This window comes from Vicugna pacos, chromosome 11 (assembly GCF_048564905.1).
Source record: "Vicugna pacos chromosome 11, VicPac4, whole genome shotgun sequence".
In the NCBI taxonomy this organism is placed as follows: Eukaryota; Metazoa; Chordata; class Mammalia; order Artiodactyla; family Camelidae; genus Vicugna; species Vicugna pacos.
Genome location: NC_132997.1, coordinates 3,983,309 through 4,005,305, shown reverse-complemented (window position 1 = coordinate 4,005,305; position 21,997 = coordinate 3,983,309). Strand labels below are relative to the sequence as shown.

At 45.7% G+C, this 21,997-nt stretch overlaps 1 protein-coding gene across 3 annotated transcripts in view; it reads right to left on the bottom strand.

Moving 5' to 3' along the window:
* The window catches only part of LOC140699574 (trafficking protein particle complex subunit 9-like), a 133,859-nt gene that overhangs the window by 37,329 nt on the left and 74,533 nt on the right, over positions 1-21,997 (bottom strand). Inside the window, exon 3 of one of the 3 annotated variants that reach the window (XR_012077773.1) lies at positions 12,138-12,162. The exons of the other annotated variants lie outside the window; for them this stretch is intronic. The gene's annotated coding sequence lies outside the window, so the exon portion shown is untranslated. Of the gene's footprint in view, positions 1-12,137; positions 12,163-21,997 lie in introns of those variants that run through there. 3 annotated transcript variants of the gene reach the window in all.

Below are 21,997 nucleotides of genomic sequence, written 5' to 3'. Positions count from 1 at the left end.
TATGTATCAGAAATAAGCGACACTCTTTAGTATTCAGAGTTGATCCTTCTAAAATATCTGTCATTGTGACAGCACACTTTTTTTAAGCACCTCTTGGGTTCTTTGTATACAAGGCATCTACCTCTCACAGTCAGACAAATTAAACGATATTACTCAAATTTCACAAATGAGGAAATGTACTTAAGCCATGAAAATAACGTACATATTCATCAACAGGAAAGAAAAGAGTAAAGACTTTTCTTACAATATTCACTGACAATCTTTTCTTCCATATTAAAACTACATAAAACCAATTCAGTCTTTGTAAGTATTTCTGTCAAAAAGGGCCACAAGAGAAAAACAAGCAACATCATTAGCAGTGGTTGGACTTTAAGAGCTCACTTCTCTTTTGCACTATAATTATTTTTAATGTTTTGTTTTTAGTGCTTACAGAGCACTAAAATAAAAAAAATAACTTTTTATGTAATTACCTGAGAATTAAAAATTTGTGAAAATGAACAATTTTAATTTCTGCCACTCTGTCTCAACTTCTCAATGGTGTCTCTCCTTTCAAGGCCTCATCAGTCTGAGATCACTAAACTCGGCCATTTATGGAGTCACAGGTGTTCGGGTAACCACTTAACGGGAGGCTGATAAGAGGAGCAATTAAGAATGCATTCTGTGCAGCCTGGGTTCCAGCACCGAGCTAGCCACAGCCTGCTGTGTGTAATTTGGGACAAGCTGCCCCATCTCTCAATCCCTCAGCTGCAAAAAAGGAGACACTGATACCTACAATCAAACACCTGCTATGAAGTAAAACATGAGGAAAGCATTTTAGCCTTAGGTAGGTGTCCACTCACAGCGAGTTTGGTCATTATGATGATGAGGATGGCTGTTAACAAATTAAGCTCGACCAAACAGGAGAAATCACCTTAAAGGAGAAACATTTTAAGTCAATGAGCATTTCCTTTTGGATGAATTGCAGAATATTCTAATGATTTTTTAATAAACCAAATTTTGTCCATTAATTATAGATTTACAGGTTCATGGACAAGTCTCCAGAAAAAGAATTAGAGGCCTCTTACCTCTGTAAACTAAGAAAGTAAATTTTAAAAAAAATCACGGAGGAGATTATACCTCATTTGGGAGAGTATGTGCTTAGCATGCATGAGGCACTCAGTTCAGTCCCCATTAACTCCATTTAAAAACATTGTTTTTTAGGAAATGGAAAATTAAAGCAAAAAGATGGAGGAATACAGAATTTTTTAGAGACTCATCTAAGATTTAAGATGGGGAAAAAACCATCCATTTCTCAGAAGAAATCTTGAGGACTATGTAAACTGGATCTGAGATGTCTAGTCCTTTAACATTATTCAAGAATTCATATTACCAAGTTTTAAAATTACCTGATAACGCACAGTGGTGATACTGATCATAACAGCTGCCATCACGGATCGAGCTCCGGCTAGGACTGCTCTGTTCTGACATCTCTGCCCCTCAGGCCTCACCAGGATGAGAGCACTAAATTCGGTCATTCAAGAGCATCTTTTGTAAGTCCTCCATTTGTGCTTCTGACTCTCCCCTCACCAGCTCCTCTGAGGGAAGCACTGTTATCATCTTCCCCACTCACAGATAAGGCCACTGAGGCAGAGACTAAACCCGTTCCAGGTCACATTGGCAATAAAGGACTTCTGTATTTCTGCTGTTTGCTTTTGACAAAGGAATCTGAGATATCAATTCAAGGCAGACTGTTAAATAATCAAGTCTGTCAGGTCTTCACCTCAAAGAGCAGATACTATAAATTCCTGATGAAGGATGAGGCTGCCGCCACAAACTGACTCAGCTTGAAATTAATATCCAAGATGAAGCAGCGGATACACGTAAATATTCACAATTGTCAACTCTGCTCACGGGTCTGGGCCCTTCACTGCCTGAACGGGGGTGCAATCCCCACCCGTGTCTGGGAGAGAAGCGCGGCTCTTCCCCGGCTCACCCAGGCTTCACGGGGTATTTCCCCCCACAGACTGGCCTCAACGATTAAAAGATCTCAAGATTTTTACACCAGGCAAATCTAAAAGACATTTCTGCAGATGGAGCACTTTCTCAGGCTTAAATCTTTTTTGCCTACATTCAGCCAGGGGGAAAAAAGAAACATGACTCTACAAAGTCTCTGACCCGCACCACTCACAGGAGTAGAACGGCCAGAGCAGAAGATGGTTCTTCACATTGCAGGATGAGAAAAAAATAAAGATGCCCCGACAACAGGCACTCCCAGAGACAGTGCTCAGCAGTCTTCTGCACACTCACGGTTGTGCAGTCCTAATCACCTTCTATTTCCAGAACACTTCATCACCCCCAAAGAATCCCCCTGTCACTAGCAGTCACTCCCTAATCCCCCTCCAACCAGCTCCTTCCAACCATCACCTGCTCTCTGCCTCTGCATGTGCCTATTCTGGGCTTTTCATATCACTGAAATCAACAATATGTGGCCATTTGTGTCTGCTTCCTTTCAATTAACATGCTGTTATCAAGGCTTGTACATTTTGAAGTGGTATCAGCATCTCTTTCTTTTTTTTTTTTTGAAAACTTTAAAGATTATTAGAAGGTGGTAAGTACTATCAGCAAGAGTAGAGTGGAGCATAAGTGATTGGGTTTCAAAGGGAAAAGGGTGGGTTGAACAGTCAAAGTGGACTTCCCAAAACAGGTGGCATTTTTCATTTTCCTCTTCTTTTTTGTCTTTTTTATTCACTCTTACGTGTGAATAATGTTCCACTACATGGAGATACTACATTCTGTTCATCCATTCAGCAGCTATTTAAGGACGAGGCCAGAAAAATGAGTGTAAGAGGTGACTAGCATGGATGGCATTTAAGCAAAGGGCAAAATGTGCTTTCAAAAAAATCCAACAAAGAGAGGCACAAGGAAATTCAGTGTGTTTCTGAGCAAAGTGCTTGCTTGCTTCGGCAGGACTACTGTGCAGGGCTGGGGTGGATATTGGCAGGAGTCACGGTGAGGGAGTCAACTAAGACTCCCCACTGCAAGCAGCTCAGCCAATCCTCCTCCCTCATCCTGTATTGTTAGAGAAATGTTTCTAGGTTACTCTTATTTCAAGTAATAGCATTTTAACTGCACATCTGATCATCTCCATCAGATCACATTATCTCCAAGCCACAGAAAATCATTCACTGACCGGAGCAGCTCCAGGACATAAAGGTGAATGATCAGGGAGTCCTGCAGCATTCCAGCCTGCAGGCACAAACCCCACATGTACCCTGGTGATGTCCAGAGAATAAAATGCATGGAAATTTCTCACTGCTGGTACACGACATCTGCCCTCAAATTGCCCCAAAATCATGCTGGCAAAGCACTACTCAACCCTCTCACTATAAAAAAACCAAAAAGCTAAGAAGGCAAATTTAGGCTCTTGCATTGAAAACCAGCAACCATCACTGCCAGTATCTGAGCAGGAATGCTCCTGACTTCGAAAACCACTGCGCAGATACTTTTCAAGCGTGAAACTCATATATGTATTCCAAATAGATGATATTGCAGTAGGATTTTTCTTTTCAAAATTTCCACTTGCAACATTAGCACAAGAAAATTTATGTTTAGGCTTTAAAAAATCATTTATCCTCCACTTTCTTAGTTTTGAACTTATTATTATTTTATAAATGGAGTTATGCTGTGTATTATAAACCGTTTGATTTCTGAAAACAAGACCTTTATGACCTCACTATTTCAGAGCAAACTTTAACGATTCTTTGAGAGGTGGGACCTGGGGCGCTCACTAACAGCTCTTTAAATACTGACAAGGATATGCTATTAAGTAATGCAAAGGCTCTAACTCCACATTAGCTCAGAAAGCAAAGAAACTACACCAAAGACTTCCTTAAATATTTTATATATTCGTATTCTTTTGAATATTAAAATTCTTAAAAGATGATTTTTTTTGAAAAAGACAACAGCTGTTTTAAATTTCCTCTCACCAAGAAAGCAATCTTTGTCAAGAATAAAAACCCCTATGGAAATCGAAATGACAGGACGTTTCTAGCTAAGTGAACATCCAGATCTGAACACAAACCTAAATCCAATCAGATCTCACTTGAACGAGCTCAACAAAGTCCTGGGCAACCCTGGAAATTAGCTCTTTTGTTCCAAATGTTGGCTGAGCTAAGATAATCAAACAAGGAAGGGAAAGAGAGAAGACGAAAGTCCACCTGGCAGCCTCCATCAGTTTTCTTCCAGCCACAAGGTGCCTCTAGGGCGGCCCCGCTAACAAGCCCCCCATAAAGAAAGCCGGCATCCACACTGCCCCTGCCGTCCCCAAGTAGCCCCGATGCCCATATTCCAGCCTGTGAATGGTCTTCTAATGATCCCCCATTTGGTGGCACCTACCCCCTCATCCCCGCTACACACACAGAGCCACGGCAGCCTTCCCAAATCACAAATTTGATTACATCAACCCCACTTCAAATGCTTCAGAGGCTCCCTGTTAGAGTTCTAGCCCCACCCCAGACCCTGCTTGCCCAGCCTCACCTCAGTACACAGGTTCCCAGTGACCTCAGGGGTCCCCTGACATGCTCCTCCCTCTCACTTGCCTCCAGGCTCATTTTGACTGTTTCCCAAGGAAGCCTTCCTTCCCTCCAACCTCCATAATTTGTTCCTCTCTTCCTAGAGCTTTCTAGGCTAAGTCAACTTCTGACAATGCTAAGCTCTCAAGAAGCAAATACATTTTGCTTATTATCGTGGCTATACCCTCTCTCCCCTATACTCACAGAAGTGCACGTGTTATGAATAAATGAATGACGGGTTGGGTCTCAAAGGGACTGACATACCTGCTCTCGCCCATCCCGATCCTTCTGTCTGTAGAATATCAGAAGCAAAACCTGAAGTACCTTCCCTGAGGGTCACTTTCTGTTGACACCCTTCACTGCCTACTGTGTCAGTTCTAGTAAAACTCAACTTATTCCAAAGCCCTACACCCCAGACTCTCTCCAGTGTCCTCCCAAGCAGGGGCTCCCTCCACCGTGGACTGCATAGGGCACTCTCCCCGGGTCCCCACGCCAAAAGCCTCCAGGCCTCTGCCTGGGCTGCACCTGCGACCTGAGCCACATTCTTGACTCCTCCTGGCTGACTCTTACTCTGTCCTCACAACTGAATTTAGAGCCCATTTCTTCCAGGAAGTCCTCTCTGATAATGTCCTTTAGGTCTTGTCTGGGCTCTATCTATAGCAGCAATATATGGAGACCAACTGGGTGCCTGCTCCTAATAAGACCACGAACCCTTGGGGGCCACGTGGGAAGGAGTGAGAGATTACAAGAAGGATGGGGAAATCAAAATGCAAAAATCACAGCCCAAGTCCCAAATTCAAGGATACTTTCTCATAAAAAAGTATAAACTATTTCACACGTGTCCAATTTGGCTACTATTTTTGTGGCTTGTGGACAGCAAGAACTTGGTGTTCTAGTCCAAAACCTAGGTTACATGCAAAGAAATGTATATATTCATATCCAAAGGAAACAAGAGCTGCTCAACAACAGTTTGCAGTTAGAACTGAAAGGAAATTTGATAAAGGCAATCTCTCTCTCTCTCTTCTTTCTTTTCTGGAATCATATAATTTTAGAAGTATTTGCGTGACTAACAGATGGCTACAGTCCGTGATTTTGCACAGGAGTGTTTGGGGCTTAGGAAGCCCAGATTAGATTCACTCTGTAAATGAAATCACACCAACAAACTGATAGGTGCCGTGGTGGTGGAGCTGATGTTCCAAAGCAGGCAACCTTATTCTGTAAGAGAACTCTAAATAGAAAGCAAGAAATGCAATGTACTATACTGAATTTGATTTGCTATATGGGTCATTAACTGATAGTATATCTTGACTAACGGAACCCAAAAATAAATTGTCAACGTCGGTTTTCTTCATCTGACCGTTTTATGCTAACTTTGGATATTAAACACTCACTCCATATGGAAAGCTCAGGCTTACGCTGCAGCACATGTACATCCCGCGGAAGAAAGCTGACCAAGGGAGAACTGGAGAGTTTCCGTTCAGAAGCTGCAAAGTCTGGTTTTGCACCTGTACATCATTTGCAACCACGTCATCTTCAAAGGAGTTAGACGTTACCTCTGTGGGGCGAAAAGCACTGCGTGCTTCAGAATCATCAAAGAATGCTGAGCTTTGTGAAACAGTCCTGAGGCACTTAAATCATACTTTTTCTGAAAGGCTCCAAAGCTGACCCACTTCACCATTCCAGGTATAACAGGGAAGTACTGGAAACAGTAGAGAGAACATGACCTTGAAGTCTGACAAGGCCCTGCTTGAATCCTGCTACAGCATTTACTAGCCGCTAAACAGACCAATTCCTTAACCCCTCTGAGAAGGCTTCCCAATCTGCAAAAGGGGGCTGCCACCGCCCACCTGGGAATCCTGCTACAGCATTTACTAGCCGCTAAACAGACCAATTCCTTAACCCCTCTGAGAAGGCTTCCCAATCTGCAAAAGGGGGCTGCCACCGCCCACCTGGGAGGCATGGATGTGAATGAAATACGCAAGTAGGGCGGCCGACTGGTACCTGACACGGGGCCTGGCTAGTTTCCCTCCGCTGCCCTTCTCCCCCTTTAAACTTGCAGTGTTCCCCCGGTAATGATCAAGCCCCCAGAACAGACTACCCGTATCTTCTGTGTATCCCTGGATACATGCCTTACCCTTAGGAGGCCAGAAAAACAACTGCCTCCTCCCAAGTCACTAACAATGTTCTTAAGAGTCTGGGTATTTTTAACTCTATTTTTCAGGGAGACTACTCCAGAACTTTCCAAGCACCATTCTCCAGGTTGGCTCCCCTCCCTTTGCCCATCCCTTCTCACCTCAGATCCTCTGTCTGACTGCCTTCTGTTCATGGGAAAGAGAGTCCGGTAGGGTGGGGACTCCCTAGGCCTCCCTCCCTCCCTCACAGGTGACTGTGACTACATTCTCCCCACTCCCCACTCCAACTTCAGCTTCTGAGGGCTCTACCCTCCCAGACCCTGCAGCCTCTGCACCTTCCCAAGACGCACATGTGGCCACGACCCTCCCTGCAGATTTCTTCCTGGCTGGCCCTGCCCACCCCCCGGCCCCTTAAGGATAAATAGCATTGCTCTGAAAATGGGAAACGCCGCTAACTGACACACCAAAGCTGCATGGTCTGGGCTTTCCTCCAACCCAGGCACAGCCCTGCCCCCCCTCAGCCTCAGTCTGCAGCCCTCGAGAAGATCTAATTCACATGCAAGGCTGTGAACACCAGCAAAGAATGACGACTCCCAACGTGTATCTCTAGTCCGGCTCCTTCACTTGAGCCCCAGGCTCATCGACCCGAGTGCCTCTTTGAAGTCCTAACTTGGATGAAAAATGGCATCTTAAAAATGCCTCATGTCCACCATTTACTCTGGAATTCGATTCCTGGCAGGTATCTCCCAGACTCCCCATTTTAGTAACAGCCCCAGCACCCACCTAGTTGTCTCAGGTCACATTCAATTTCCACTCTTCCCTCCCCCCGGCCCTGCCCTGCAATCAGTCCTGTTATTTATGACAATAAGTCCATCTCAAGTGTGGTTCTGCAGGGACCATGGCCGGAACCCCACAAGCTCACAGCATGGTGCACTGAGTAACAGTCCTCCGTAGGGTGCTCCCCGGCGGGGGAGGCATCTCCTGCCACTGGCCACCTCAGAAGGCACTGGATTCTCACACAGGAGGCCCAGGAGAAGGGACTCAAGGTTCTCCCGTGGTCTGAGCTTTGAAGGGCCCGAGGTCTGGGGGAGCTCCTAATTAGCAGACACACTTGAAAGTGAGCAGATGAGGATGTGGGAACCCAGGCAAGGCTGTTCTCACTCCAACTCCTGGGCTCACGGGAGCCACGGGAAAGGCCTGTGTCCAGGGTACAGCCCGGCCATCACAGATCCCAGCCTGCAATTGCCAACCCGGACAGCCTAGACTCCATCTACTTGCGACACTTACTTCTGTTCTGTTCACCACCCAGAATGTGATGGACTCATTCAGATATTCTGGCCTGTCTCAAGTGAGACAAATTCAGTGAAAAATGAAGTGTCCACATTTGGACCAGAGCATGAAAGGAGAAACAAGGCCTCATGGTCAGCATGATGGTGGTGGCCACGCCCTTCCACCGGGTGAGATGAACCATGGTGAGGGTGAGAATCCAAGGTCCTACGTCGGCCAAATCATCTTCCTTCACGGTTGTCTGGGGTGTTGGAGACTGACTACCACAAACTAATGACATGGCCGTCAGTGGTGGACGTCAGCTGCAACAGAAACGGATTCAGCTATTTACTACCAACATGGGTTAAAAGTAAATCCCTGGGTAGGGAGGTCTGCACGGCTGCTGAGGCAAACCACAGACCCAGCTCTGAATGCCCACTGGCTGAAGCAGAGAGGAAGCTATGGCCGTTTTAGCTGTCCCTGTGTCCAACAGATCCAGGTGAGCCAGCTACTTAGGAGAAGGCCATGTATTCCTGATACTCAGAAAAACCAGCCTCGTAAACGGAACAAAAGAGTGGCATGGATTTTAGACCCAATTCAGCCCCTTTATGAAGGCAAAGTAAAGTAAATGGCACGGGGAAGTTGAATGCAAAAAAAGAAAATTAAAGAACCAAACGGTGACTGCTTCCTCCAACAGCGTCCCCTGCAGATGCTCACCCCCGAGCCGGCCACTTCCTCACCAGTGACCGCCGGCTAGGAAGCGCCGTCACGCACGTCACACAGCGACAGCCAGGAACCGCGTGCCGAGCACATTTGTATAAAAGCAGGAATCGTGCAAGTTGCCGCAGAATTTGACTTTACAATTTTAAATACTCCATGAAAAGAATCCCTCAGCAGCCGCCTAAATCAATTCGCATCTCACTTCTTCAAAACAATGAAACAAATTTAATAAGGGCGCATTTGTCACCAAATAAAAGGAGGACCAAACAGGTTCCTCAAAGCAAGGATTTTAACAGGTATCAAAAACCAGTGGGTAATGTGCAAACAAAGTAAATAGTCCAAAAATTAAGAAAATACAAAATGACGAGGATAATACATGGATCAACACAGCTGTTAAGTTTTTGCTTTTTAAAACGATTGAGACAGCACGGATGGCAATCTGGCTATTTCCAATGCAGGATGTGCACAGCCCACATTTTCAGATGGAACAACATGCTCACTGGGCAGTACAAGTGAAAAAGGAATAAAGAAAAAGGAAAAGAGGAACAAGAGAAATTAGAAACACACAAGAACAAAAATGATTTTGACAGCATGTACAAGAATTTACGTGAGTGTGTGAGGCCAGGAACGCGGGGATGGTGAAACCCACCCTCACCTCTTGCTCCAGGGAAAGCAGGGGCCTGAGGGGAGCGGTGCTGCCGGACGACCCCAACGTGGTCAGCGCCCCTAACCCAAATTCCACCTATAAGCGTCTAGGCAGATTTTGAGCTACAAATTGTGGTCGCATTTCAGTCTGGACCGTTTTACTCACTTCCACCAAGAGTAGCAGGAGAGAATTAGGCTCTGCTCCTGCACCAAATCATTGTTTAAAAAACTAATGACTGTGGAATACTAAAAGCAACAATGGGGTAAAAGTGACTGGAGGAGAATGTGCTTGACCCGAGCTCACTGGCCGCGTTATCTCACTGACGTTCAGATACTGGCTGAGCTCTTATGGTACCAGGACAGACAGACCCACAAGGAGGGAGATTTAATGCGCGGCTGTATTTTGATGCCGGGAGCCATGCCTGGTACATGAGGTTCTGGGTAATCAATGGTGACAGTGTCAAACACTGTGGGCTAAGTACACATCCGGCTACTCCGCCAAGTCCCAAGTGCAGACTTCAAAAGACAAAAACAAGCTGTCATTCTTTGGTGGCTCTGCAGACTCAGAGACAAGCATTTGTTGAGTAAAAATGTCACCAGTGACTCCTATGACAAAAGAGGAGGCACTGGCGTGGGGGCTGGGGCAGGGCTCAAGGCTTCCAATGCTCACTCACCAGTCTGTCCAGGGGGAGAAGGTGGTCCCTGCTTACGTTGCACCGATGCACCTACCTTGACTAATGCCTGGGGCCTCAGCAGGTGTTGACAGGTGAGGTGAACAGAGCCAGACTCGGTGTAGCACGGTGCTGGGAGCTATGCCCTCAGCAGTGCCCAGGCTCCTAAACATACCAGCACATCCCCAAGAAGCAGAAGGGGAGTGCGGGCATGTAGGTCACAGGACCCTGTGAGGACAAGCACAGATCATGGCCACGACAAGCCTCTCCCCTTCCTTAAGCCATACAGGTATATCTGGGAGGAACAGAAAATTCATCCAGAGACCGCTAGGTGGGCTCTCGCAGGTGGGACTCGGGTCCACTTCTCTTCTCACTCACAGGGCTGGTCTAGACATTCTTTTTATCAATTCTCTAACATCTTCTCCTCCAACTTACCAACAACCAGAAAGTAGGATCTGATCTTAGGTAAGTTCAAGAATCACAGAGCACTGCCTTCACGGCGGGCCCAGCAGCATGTGCCAGGTTCTCCGACCGTCACCTGTGGGACCACCATGAGCCCTCTCCAGACTCAAGGACAGAGGCCGTAGGACGGGGGGACACAGCCTCCCTAACTCTCCCCAGCAAAGGGGGACCACTTCTCGGCAAAGACATCTCACCCTCTTCTGCCCGAGGGACAGCACGATAGATACACTGGGAAACAGAGCAGAAGGTGGGGGGGTAGGCAGCCCAAAAGAGCTCGTCTGTACTTCCGAGGCAAAGTGGGGCCTTTGACTTAATCACAGGGACAAACTGAGAATGAACATTTCCCTGCTCTGTCCCATACACCGTGATACGCCTTTCCCTGCATAAGGAGTTCATTCGGAAGTCCCTGGCGGTGTTTCTGATGTCCTAACATGGCATGGTGGCTGTCGGGCAAGAAGAGAGGGCCTGAGCCGAACAGGTGCTGGGTCTGGGAGGCAGGAGACACCGGCTCCAGCCCCAGCTCAACCAGCGCCTCGTTCCGCCTCTCGGGGTTAAGCATCTCATCCAAAAGCAAAGGGATGAGACTGTCCCAGGACAGGCTGCCCAACAGAAATGAAATGAGAGCCATGTAAAGAAAGTTTCCCAGTTGCCACGTTTAAAATAGTAAACAAAGAAACAAACCAACAAACAAAAAACAAATACTAGAAACTGATTTTAAGAACAGATCTTACTTAATCAACTGTATGCAAAATACTATCATTTTGACATGTAATCAATGTAGGAAGTAAAGAGATAGTTTATATACTTTTGCTAGACAAGCCTCAGCGTCTGATGTGCATTTGACCTACAGCATATCTCAGCTCAGTCCAGCCACCTCCCCAGTGCTCCTAGCAGCAGTGGCTTTGGCTAATTTATTGGACAGCAACTCCAGGGTTCCCACCATGGTCCTGGCTGTAAAGCGGGAGTAAGTGTCCACACTAACCCTAAAAGGATCTCTCTGAAACAAAGGCGGATTCACTTTGAAATGTCTGTAAACCGGCGGGCTGCACCTCCCTCCCCCCTTGGCTACAAGACAGACTTCTTCCTTGCTGATCCCTTTCTGGATGTAGGGAAGAAATCCGGCACACAGCCAGGGTGGGCTGGCCTCCAGGTAAACTTACCTGCTGTCTGTGTCTCCTTCTCAAAAGGGATGCAGATGAGGGGAATCTTGCCCCAAAATTCTTGTGGCCACCATCCAGCCACTTGGACTTGAGCAAGATGAAGAGTGAGTCAGTGAAGTCCTCGATCCTCTTCTCCACCACCCTGCAGTCCTCGTAGATTGAAGGACACGTCGGTGAACGGCTGCTCGGCTACCTCCCCATGCAGCACAAAGACAAAGAGCTGAGGGTCATTAAGCCCGGTGCCATACAGCCCCTCTGCACGTGCAGCTTCTCCAAGGCCTTGGCAGAGAGACAGTTGGTAATGGTGACAAGGCCCACGACTTTGCGGTGTGTCTGGAAGACGCTCCACCCATTCTCAGGCACATAGTGGTGCCTGTAGTGGATACAGAATGTCCACTGGGAGCCGCATGGGCTGATATGGCTCACCGAGGTGAGTAGCTGATAGATGCAAAAGAAATTCTCCTCTGAGATGATCTCCATTGGTTGGAACACAATGGGAAGTGTCTGGTGGTCCTCAGCACACTGCATGTAGTCAGGGATGCTCATGTTGCTGGCCCTGCCGAGAGGGGTGAGGAGATGGAGGTACATAATCTGCTGTGTGCTACGGGCCCATCTGGGTTGCTGTGACCTGGTGTGTACCAGCCAGAAGGCAAGGGAAGCCAAAGCAAATCCGGGGGTACAGTTTGTCCTCAGAGTCTGCACATGGCTAATGTATCTCAGATCATATTACCCAGCTTTTGGTCTAGGCTTCCTGCCTCTGCAGAGAAGGGTCATTTCTTATTTTCTATTTCCAAGCACCTAGCAAGGCCCTGATGCAAAGTCACTGCTCAAAAATGCTGAATAAAAAATGAACAAAGAAAATGCTTTCCCCAAACCCCTTCAGCAGAATATAAAGAAAAGGACCACAGTAGGATTAAAAGATCTGGATTTCTATCCAAATTATTTGAACCCCTAAGCTTCATAATAATGGATAAGAAAACTTGCCTAGGGGAAGAGGATACAGTTCAGTGGTACAGCACATGTTTACCATGTACGAGGTCCTGGGTTCAAAACCCAGTACCTCATTTTAAAAAATGAAACAAATAAATACACATAATTACCCTCCTGAAAAAGTATTTTTTAATTCAAAAGTCAAAAAACACCTTGCAATTGACACAACATTGTAAACTTGACTATACTTCAATTAAAAAAAAAATCCTTGCCTTACAAGAATATATCTGAATTACGGATGTTTGCAAATGTAAAATGTCTAGGGTACCACCTGCATAAAAAGAGGTGACTGTACAAATGTACTATCCCTCCTTAATGAGCTATACTTCCTTTGGGGGGGTTATAACCTCTCAGAGCTAATTTTCTCAGATTAAAAATATAAACATTGCCTGATTCTCAGTAGTGATGAATAATCAGATAAGCCAAAGAAAGCGTATGACCCACAGAGTTTACTCAATAAATGTTTGTTGAATGAATGAATAAACAAGCAAGTGAATGCTGCTCCCTGCCACAGACCATCATAATGGTACTGCCTGGAAATCCCAAGCCCACGTTCACCCGACTCTGCACTAACAAAATGGGTGACCTGGGTAGGCCTGTGTGCTTCTCTAAGCCCCAGTTTAATCATGAATAGAAATAACGGCAATAACACAAACCTCAAATTGTTAGTGAGCAAGTAATGAATTGTACCCCAACACTGCAAGATGGAACCGTTAAGAAACCTGGGCAAAGGGTCCATATGCCCTCTCCATATAATCTCTTACTACCACATGGGAATCTACATTACATCTCAAAATAAGAAGTCTAATTTTTTAAAGAGGTTATTGAGGTTAGGTAAGCTCACTGTGTCAAATTAGGAACACACAGTACAAATAGGTCAATGCCCAGCCCATGAGATACACTCAGTTATCATTCCCACTGAACCCACTGGTACCTCCAACTTCAGAGCAAGAGAATGGGTCCTCGTGGCAACAGGCCACAGCACCTGAAGCTAACAAAGCTAATGGTGTCCATTTCAAAGAGCCCCTGAAACCACCCTTGTTCTAATTTTCTATTTGTAATTTTTTTTCCTTTTCATTAAATAGAAACTCCCAATTCCATAGAATTCTTACTAGATATCATGATGGCAGCCCTTCAAAGCCTGACCAAAGAGATCATGATGGCAGAATTTCTTGGTGAAACAATAAAATGAAAAGCTATTTCCACAAGACCTCTGAGTAAATCTACAAGGGAACTTCATCCTGGACTGAGGAAGAGGACTGGGGAGGAAGGGGTAATCTGGGGCACAGAGAACTATGGGCCACCTGTCCCACGATGGGCTATAGACCCACCCTCACCCTCCAGGAACTTAAAATACACACAGACAGTCTGCTATGGACAAGATTTTTTAAAACCAATCCCTGAATCCCTAGCAGGTCTGGTTTCTACCGAGACACAAATGGCTTATGTGTATAATGTTTCACAAAAGCCTTAAAATATTATCACCCCAACTTGACACATCAAGAAACTGAGGTAGAGAAGTTTATCACATTCTACAAGATTAGAGAGAGGCCACGTCAGTCACCATATTTAAATCCAAGCCCCTGCTCCAGATCTCACACTAGAAAGTGTGACATAATGCCGCTTTCCTGCCCTCTCCCTGCAATCAATCTCTGAAGAGTCTTTTCTGTTTCACCTGGGATCACAATCACATTCATTTTCCACAAAGAGCTATGTCACTCCTTGGAGGACTTATCAAAATCTAAAGGGTTGGGCTGAGAGGAGAGATTTGCATTTTCTGTTTCTCAAAGGAAACATGGCTTTAAAAGTCTTGCTTATCAAGTCTTAGCCCTCATTGTGCAGAGAAAGAACCGGAGGCTCAGATGAGAAGAGGAAAGGGCCTTATTAACAAATATTGCCTCAGCGCAGCACCAAGCCAGCCCTGGGCACTTCTGGGGGTGGATCTGGGAGGCCCAGGATAATGAGTGTAATAAAACAGAAAGAGAAGAAGCATACAAGGCCCTGTCTCTACACCACCATACCATGAATTTCCACCAAATTACCCAGTATGGGTGCAGCCAATATTAAGGTTGTCTAAACAGGTTATAGAACCCTGGAATTCTCAACCATAGTTGAAATTCCAAACTTTACTGTGCCTTTTTCCCAGTTCAAGCATCAATTCAGTGGGCACTCTGTACCAGGGACTACAGAGGCCTGAATTTCTCCCAAATACAGATCTCTATTACCACATGTGCAAACCACATAAAGGCCACCAGAATAAAAGCACCCACAGATAAGATGAAATTACTGAAACTGAAAGCAGCCAAAGAGCATATATTACTAGGAAAAACAGTGCTCCTATAAATGGACTCATGAACATAGAAAGTAAACTGTGTTTAGCAGGCAGGAAAGGGGGGATTAACAGATACAAATTAGTAAATATAAAATAAATGACAAGGACCTGCTGTATAACACAGGGAACTATATTCAATTCTTTGTAATGAGTTATACTAAAAACAATCTAAAACATATATATATATATATGCATATGTTTATAACTGAATCTCTGCTGTACACCTGAAACTAACATTGTAAATTGACTACACTTAAATAAAAAATAATTTAAAAAAATAAGTAAAAATAAAAGCAACGCCATTAAGAAAAAAAAAAGAACACTCTAATCCCCTTAACTGTATGTGGTGGAGAATTCTGGTTGCAAGCACCAAGTCCACTAGATCACTTCAGCACTGGCTGTCACTCTTTCTGACCATCAGAGAGTCACTTGCTTCCCTGAGGTTACTTTTCTCTTTTGTGAAAGGCTACAGTTGCAACTAACGATGTATAGAATCTCATCATTCACAAGTACAACAAGTAGTGAGGACTTCCCATGGGCCAGGCACTGGACAGATGAAAAGATAGGGTCCCAGATATATTCATGGGTAGAAGAAGTTTATGCCATAAAGACATTAATTCTTCCAGGTTTGATAGACAGATTCATTGCAATTCTGATTAGAATTCCTACCAGATTTTTCTTGGAATGTAACAAGTTAATTTATGATCAGGAATAGCCAAGAAATTTCTTTAGAACCACCACTGGGGAGGGGTGGATAGGTCATTCATTTCTACTGGTCTTTATGAAGTGATGAAAACGTTCTGGAATAATAATGGTTGCACCACTGTGAATATGCTAAAAGCTGCGGAATTGTACCATTTAAATGGATGGAATTCATGGTGTGTGAACTATATCACAATAACACTGTTACATGAAGAAATATTTCTTGACAATTATTTTTCTGTTTATACCACTAGTCTATCACACAATTTAAGAAAAACAAAAAACCAAAACAAACCAAACAGTGCCAGGAGCTCTTTAGGACTGCAATATCCCTGGGTCTCCAAGGCCTCTGGTGGTGCTGTTCCTCTTAACACACACTAGCTGGGCTGGGCTAGTTAGGGACTGTAACTATCTTTTTAAAATCGAGGATCACTCCTTTCACCCTGGGAGAGGGAAGGAAGGAGGATGTCACAGCCTCATGCCTTCAGCTCATTTTTAACAGAACCAAGCCCTGCTTTCACCACTGTAATCACTCTCACTATAAAAACACGTGACATCAACAAGCACAGCCATGATAACACCTGAAAGTGTTCAAGGTACTTACCTGCAGCAGAAAAACTGAGGGAGGAGACAGAAGCTCGCTCAGCACTGAGACTCCCTTTTCCCGACTCCAACTGGAGAAGCAGGGCGTTACAGCCTGAGGCTCTCAGCCCAGGGAGCAGTGCCCGCGCCACTGAGCTGGTCCTCCGGGAGCCGGAAAGGGAGAGGAGGGCTGCCCCGGGGGGGAGGGAAAGGGGAGGGACGGGGGCTGCAGCCCTGCTCGGAGGCCAGCCCCAGCCCCAGCCCCAGCCCCCCGCCCCGTCAGAGTCCGCAGTCCCCGCCTGCCCGGACACAGCCCTCCCAGGGGCGTGAACGGGCCGGCGGCCAAGGAGAGGAAGCCAGGGAGGAGAGGACTCGCGGGCGGGAGAGGGGAAGGGGACGCCAGCCGCGGACTGAGGGGATCCCGGCTGGGTGAGAGGTGGCAGGTGCACACCTGGCCCTTGGCAGCTGTGGCCGGGGCGTCGGGGCAGGTGGCGCGGGTAGAGGGGTCTGGCCTGAGCAATTCATCTGAACACGGGCTGACTGGCGCCCTTGGGGACTGTGACAGGCGGACCGCCCTCCCGCAACCGCCTGAGCACTTTTCCGGGAGCCCCCCACCTTGCACTTCCACAGCCAGAGGCCCCGGCCCCAGACAGGAACCAAAGGCCTACCGGGCGACAGAGTTGAGAAAACTTTGGGCCCGATCCCCGGCTAGGATATGGAGCTTCCAACCAGCGGACCACTTGGCACTGACTGCGCATGCGCAGGAGGGCCAGCGATCCTCTCTGGGTTCTGTGAGAGAAGGTGGGACAGGGAGGGAGGGAGAAGATGGGAGCGGGTGGAGAGGACGGGAAAATTGGAGAGATACAGATGGACACGATGAGCAGAGAGTAGGGAGGGATCTGGAGAGGGGAGGGTCTTAGCGGAGTTGGAGAGAAAAAGCTTTACCTCTGGGGCACCCCTAGGCGGCAGACCTGCCTCTGTACCCTTCTGTAACCCTTCAAGTCCCGCAGCTCAAGTTTTACCTCCCTGATCCAGCCCTCCATCCGATGCTTCTGCAGAAGCCCTATGGGGATCACACCCATTGCCCCCACGCGGACCTGGGTTTTCTCTTGCTCTGAGAACCAAGCACCCGCAGGTGTTGTCGCTCAGAACTACCTTGGGAAAGGTACATAATCCCCTTTTACACGCTGGGAAACAGGCAGGCAGGATCACTGCCTTAGCTCCACTGTCCCAGGTGTTGGGCTGGCGGGGAGCGGGATGGTACAAGATCAGAGCCCCAGACAGAGCAGACTGCCTGAGTGTTGGTGCATAGTCCCCATCCCTCCTGGGTAAACCATACCCAACCCTAGTGGAAACATCAAGGGCTCACAGTAGTTCCCTGGGTGTGGGAGAGCTGTCCTCATGTGAAGGAAAAGTCCAGCTGGGCTAACAAGCTAAGTCACAAATCTAAGTGTGATTAGTGTCGGTTTAATGATCTAAATTCTGCTGGGCTATCTCATATATCTGAAGTTTAGTGTCAGTTTATTGGGCTAACAACCTAACTCGTAATTCCAAGCTCAACAAGTGTCAGTAATGTGATCTACTACAAATTGATAAGCTCCAGTGTACTGATTCCTTGCTTTTTGTTCTTTGAGCCTTATTGGCTAATTCCCCCTTACTTGTAATTAAGCCTTTAAAACCTCATGTGCACGTCTTGGAGGTGCTCAGAACTTCGGAGCAGGAGCCCCTCTGAGCCCACCGGCATAATACTTCTGAGTACACCCAACACCCCGATTGGTGCTTTTCTTGGCTGGCCTGTTTCCATAACACTCAGCTCCAGTGCCCAGCTTTCTAGGTAGATAGGAGTGTTACCAAGTCGAAATTCTTTCTCCTCAGTGCAGGACAGGACAATAAGTTGGGAGACCAGATGTTGGGGCACGGAATAGCAAGTTTCTGTAGACCTAGATGGCAAACTAATGTCCTGGAAAACCATCTCCCCAAGTCACAATTCAGGCTCCTTTCCTGTGTGCTTGGTTGTTGCAAACTTCTTAGTGTAGGAATTCCTTCTTCTTAGAATCCTTTCTTCTTGCAGCTATCTGCGTGGGTCAGATCCCTGCAATCCTCCAACAAAACAAAAGTTATTTTCTATTATGCAATTTGCTATCTTTTAATGAATGAAAAAGTGTTAAATATCCTTAAAGGTCAGAGCCTTCAGAATAGGCTCTCCTGTATATTTCAGGTTCCAGGCAACATTGATTACAAGCAAGATGAAGCCTAGGAGACAGAGCATAGTGTTAAATTCAAAGGAACAGATCTAATATGGAGTCAGACTTGTTCTGTTCTATTACCCGGCCAGAAGCCACTTGAGGATTTAAATCCCTTTAAGTTAAAAATAACTAAAATTTTAAAGGAATTTACATACATATGTGGGAATGTGCAAAGCATATCTGGAACAGCACCCAAAGGATAGCAAACAGTGGCATCTCCAGAGAGGGCTGAAAGAACAGAAGATTAGGGAAAACTTCTTTCACTTGTGTATTTTTGTGCTCTGTTTGAGTTTTTTTAACCATTTGCTTGTATTTCTTTTTCAGTTAAAAAAAAATGTGTAATGGAACAAAGGAGTAACTAGCATAGCAAATACAGCAGCCATGGAATCACTGAGTCATCACTTTTGATTTAAGCCAGAAAGCATTTATTGACTCTCTCCAATGTGCAGTCGTGTTTTAAGAATTCTTTTAATATTATTATTATTATTATTATTATTACTACTACTACTGATACTACTATTAATATTACTATTATTACTATTATTTTATGAAATAATAACACGGTTTATCTCACCCCTGCCCATGGCTAGTGAAAAACCAACTGAGTTTTTCTTGAGTTGTTTTCCAAGGAGTAGAGATGAGTTTATAAACAGAACACATCTTCAGGGTAAAACAGGCAGAGTGCTTTTCCAGCAGGCCAGACAGCTATGAAGGGTTTTCAACAGAGGCGCCCAGAAGCTGAGAGAGAAAGCCTCCAGGACACTACAAAAAGCTGCCCAAACTGCCTTCTCCATGGCACTACTAAAATAGGAAAGAACAAATCTGACTCCATATTTGATCTGTACCTTTGACTTTAACAAAGCCAAGTTAATATGCTCCGGTCTTTTCATGGGTTATGATGTCACAGAGGAGATGGACAGGTCAACAAGGAACCACTCTGCCGTGATTACGGAGCTGGGGAAAGGGATGGGCTGCAAGATGTATGACGCAGCGGCATCTGTGCCCGTGCTTCTAGGCAGGTATCCAAAATCGCCTCGACAAGGTGTCAAACACCTGTGCCCACGTCCTCATCAACAGACATGTATTAAAGACAAATGGAAACATATAAAAGGCCAATACCCTTGATGGGTACACCGTCCAAAGAGCAAAGTCTCAGTTTGACAACTGGCCATCTCGGTTCCCTGAGATTCATTCTTGAAGAACCTTAAAAACCACTCCTCTGTCCTCAAGAAGTGCTGCATATTTGTCCTATCTTTGGCTCAGGGATGGAGCACGTTCAAGTGAACTTTAATGTCTGCACAGATTTGACTGTCTTACTCCAGGTTCCCTTGTCCATTCCAAAGAGACCTGAGCTAAGTCCATCCTCCGTAAGATCTATTCCCTCCAGGGACAGCTCATTGAGCCTGTAATTAAAAGCCAAGTGAACAAGACTGTCCTCTGCTAAAAAGTTCACCCACCCTTCACTGTTTTCTTAATCTCCTCTCCTGGCTAATTGCAACAGACTAACACCTCCCTCCACCAAGATACCCAACTATGTCATTTTGTCTCCCCAAAGAGAAAGTAAGGTCCATAAAAGAGGAGAAAACTACATAGTCACCTCTGAATTCCTAGCATATAGTAATGTCAATAAATAGAACTCAGATTATTGCTACTTTCCTTTAAAACCATTCTGGTTATTTGAATGAGACCTTGGAAGAGAGGTGTTTGCTGTCCAGTATCTTGATCCACAAGACTCTGGAGGCCTTTTTCGGAATAGCTGTTCACTGATTCATTCAAAACACAACTTATCAATCAAGGAGTAGCTGTGGTTTTCTGCCAGGAGTTTGTGGTCACTCTCATGCCAGAACAGCTTTAAACTATATCCTTATTTTGGATTTGTTATTTTTCCCCTCTTCCAACAAAATTGACTTTCCTTACTTTCTTGTCTTGAGGAATTTTTTTTTTCCCCTTTCACCCTTTAATAAACCAAGATTCTCAGGATGGGCTAGGCCCATTATATGATCACCCATCCAGCTCCTAATGTGAGAGGCCTGGGGCTTACCTCCTGCCCTCCTGTCAAGGCAACTGAAAATCAGTTCAGGAGCCAACCAGCACACCACGGATTCTAACGCTCACTTATCTCCCAGAATCCCTGTTTTCTCGTTTGTCTTGGTTTCTGAGGATTTCCCCTTTCTTGACAATTAGTTGTGCAGCTTGAAAGATGAGGAAGGAAGGTTTTATTTCTCAATCAGCATTTTAAGAAACTTGTCTAATGAAGGTTTCCAAGAGGTTCTACAACCCTCCATTGCCGAGACAGAAAACACACTAGACATTTTCTAAATTTAGCTCTCATGTGCATTTTTTCTTTGCTTTTGTTTTCTTAACTGCTAACAGACATTATTTAATTAAAAAAAAGTAAGGCCCCAAAAAGGATATAACACTGAAGGGGCAAACAAAATTAAAGGGCAAAGGCAGAAAAATGATAACTACTCTACAAAGTTAATATAATACATACACTATGTATCAGATCAGCAAGTCTCAGTAACAGCTAATAGAAACATGACCATGAGGTAAAATTTCTCTAATGTCAGGACATGGCCAACAGAAAATACAATTAAACCAACACACTAATATCCTAAGTCTGGCAAGGTACAGAAGGCTACAAGCTAAATGTGTCTTCTTCTGGAAAAGAAGGAGACACACCAGCTCTTCTCTGTGGAGCCGGAGCCCACGGGAGGAGGGTGAAGTGAGCTCTGTAAGTACCCAATTAGCAAAGTGAGTGATGAATAAATAGACGTGAGCTTTGTTGACAGTGATGATACTACTATTCATTTGTGCTTTAAAGTATGACTTCACTTTCAGTGATCAATACTTCGGCGTCCTCAGGAGTTGAGATTTTAGGAAAATGCACAGCCTGGGCCAAGACCTCCTATTTAAGCTCGTGACTCTGCCTAGATATCTCAAGGGCACTCCCAACTCAACCTGCAAAGAGCTGACTTCACGGTGCTCCTCCCATAGCCGTCCTGCCCAGGGCCTCTGGTCGGGGGGTAAGGTCTCCCTGCATCTCCCAACTCAGGCCCATTACTCACAGATGTGAATGGACCCCTCCTTCAGGGACCAGATATCCTCAGTCACAGAGTACCACCACCCTAAACTGACCTACCAGATACTCACTGGCACTCACTCAGCACTGACTCTGTGTTGGAGACCACGCTGCACACTGCACAGTGTATCTCTCTGGATCTCCACAACAGTCCTGGGAATTGGGTACATCACTGCTTCAATTGATTAGATAAATTGTTTCAATTCCTTGCGTGTGTCATTCAAACTGACACGGCTACTAAGCCACAACCCTGGGCCTGAAAACCACTTGAAAATTGAACACTGCTACACCTCACAGCCACCCTACTCTGACTCATCACATCACCTCCTGCCAAGCCTTCTAAACTTTTCCAAGCATTCTACAAGACAAATGTGAACTACGAGAGCACCCCACTCTCCTACTTAAAATCTGTCAATGATGGTCCACTGCCCTTAGGAGAAAGCCCCACCGGGCTTGA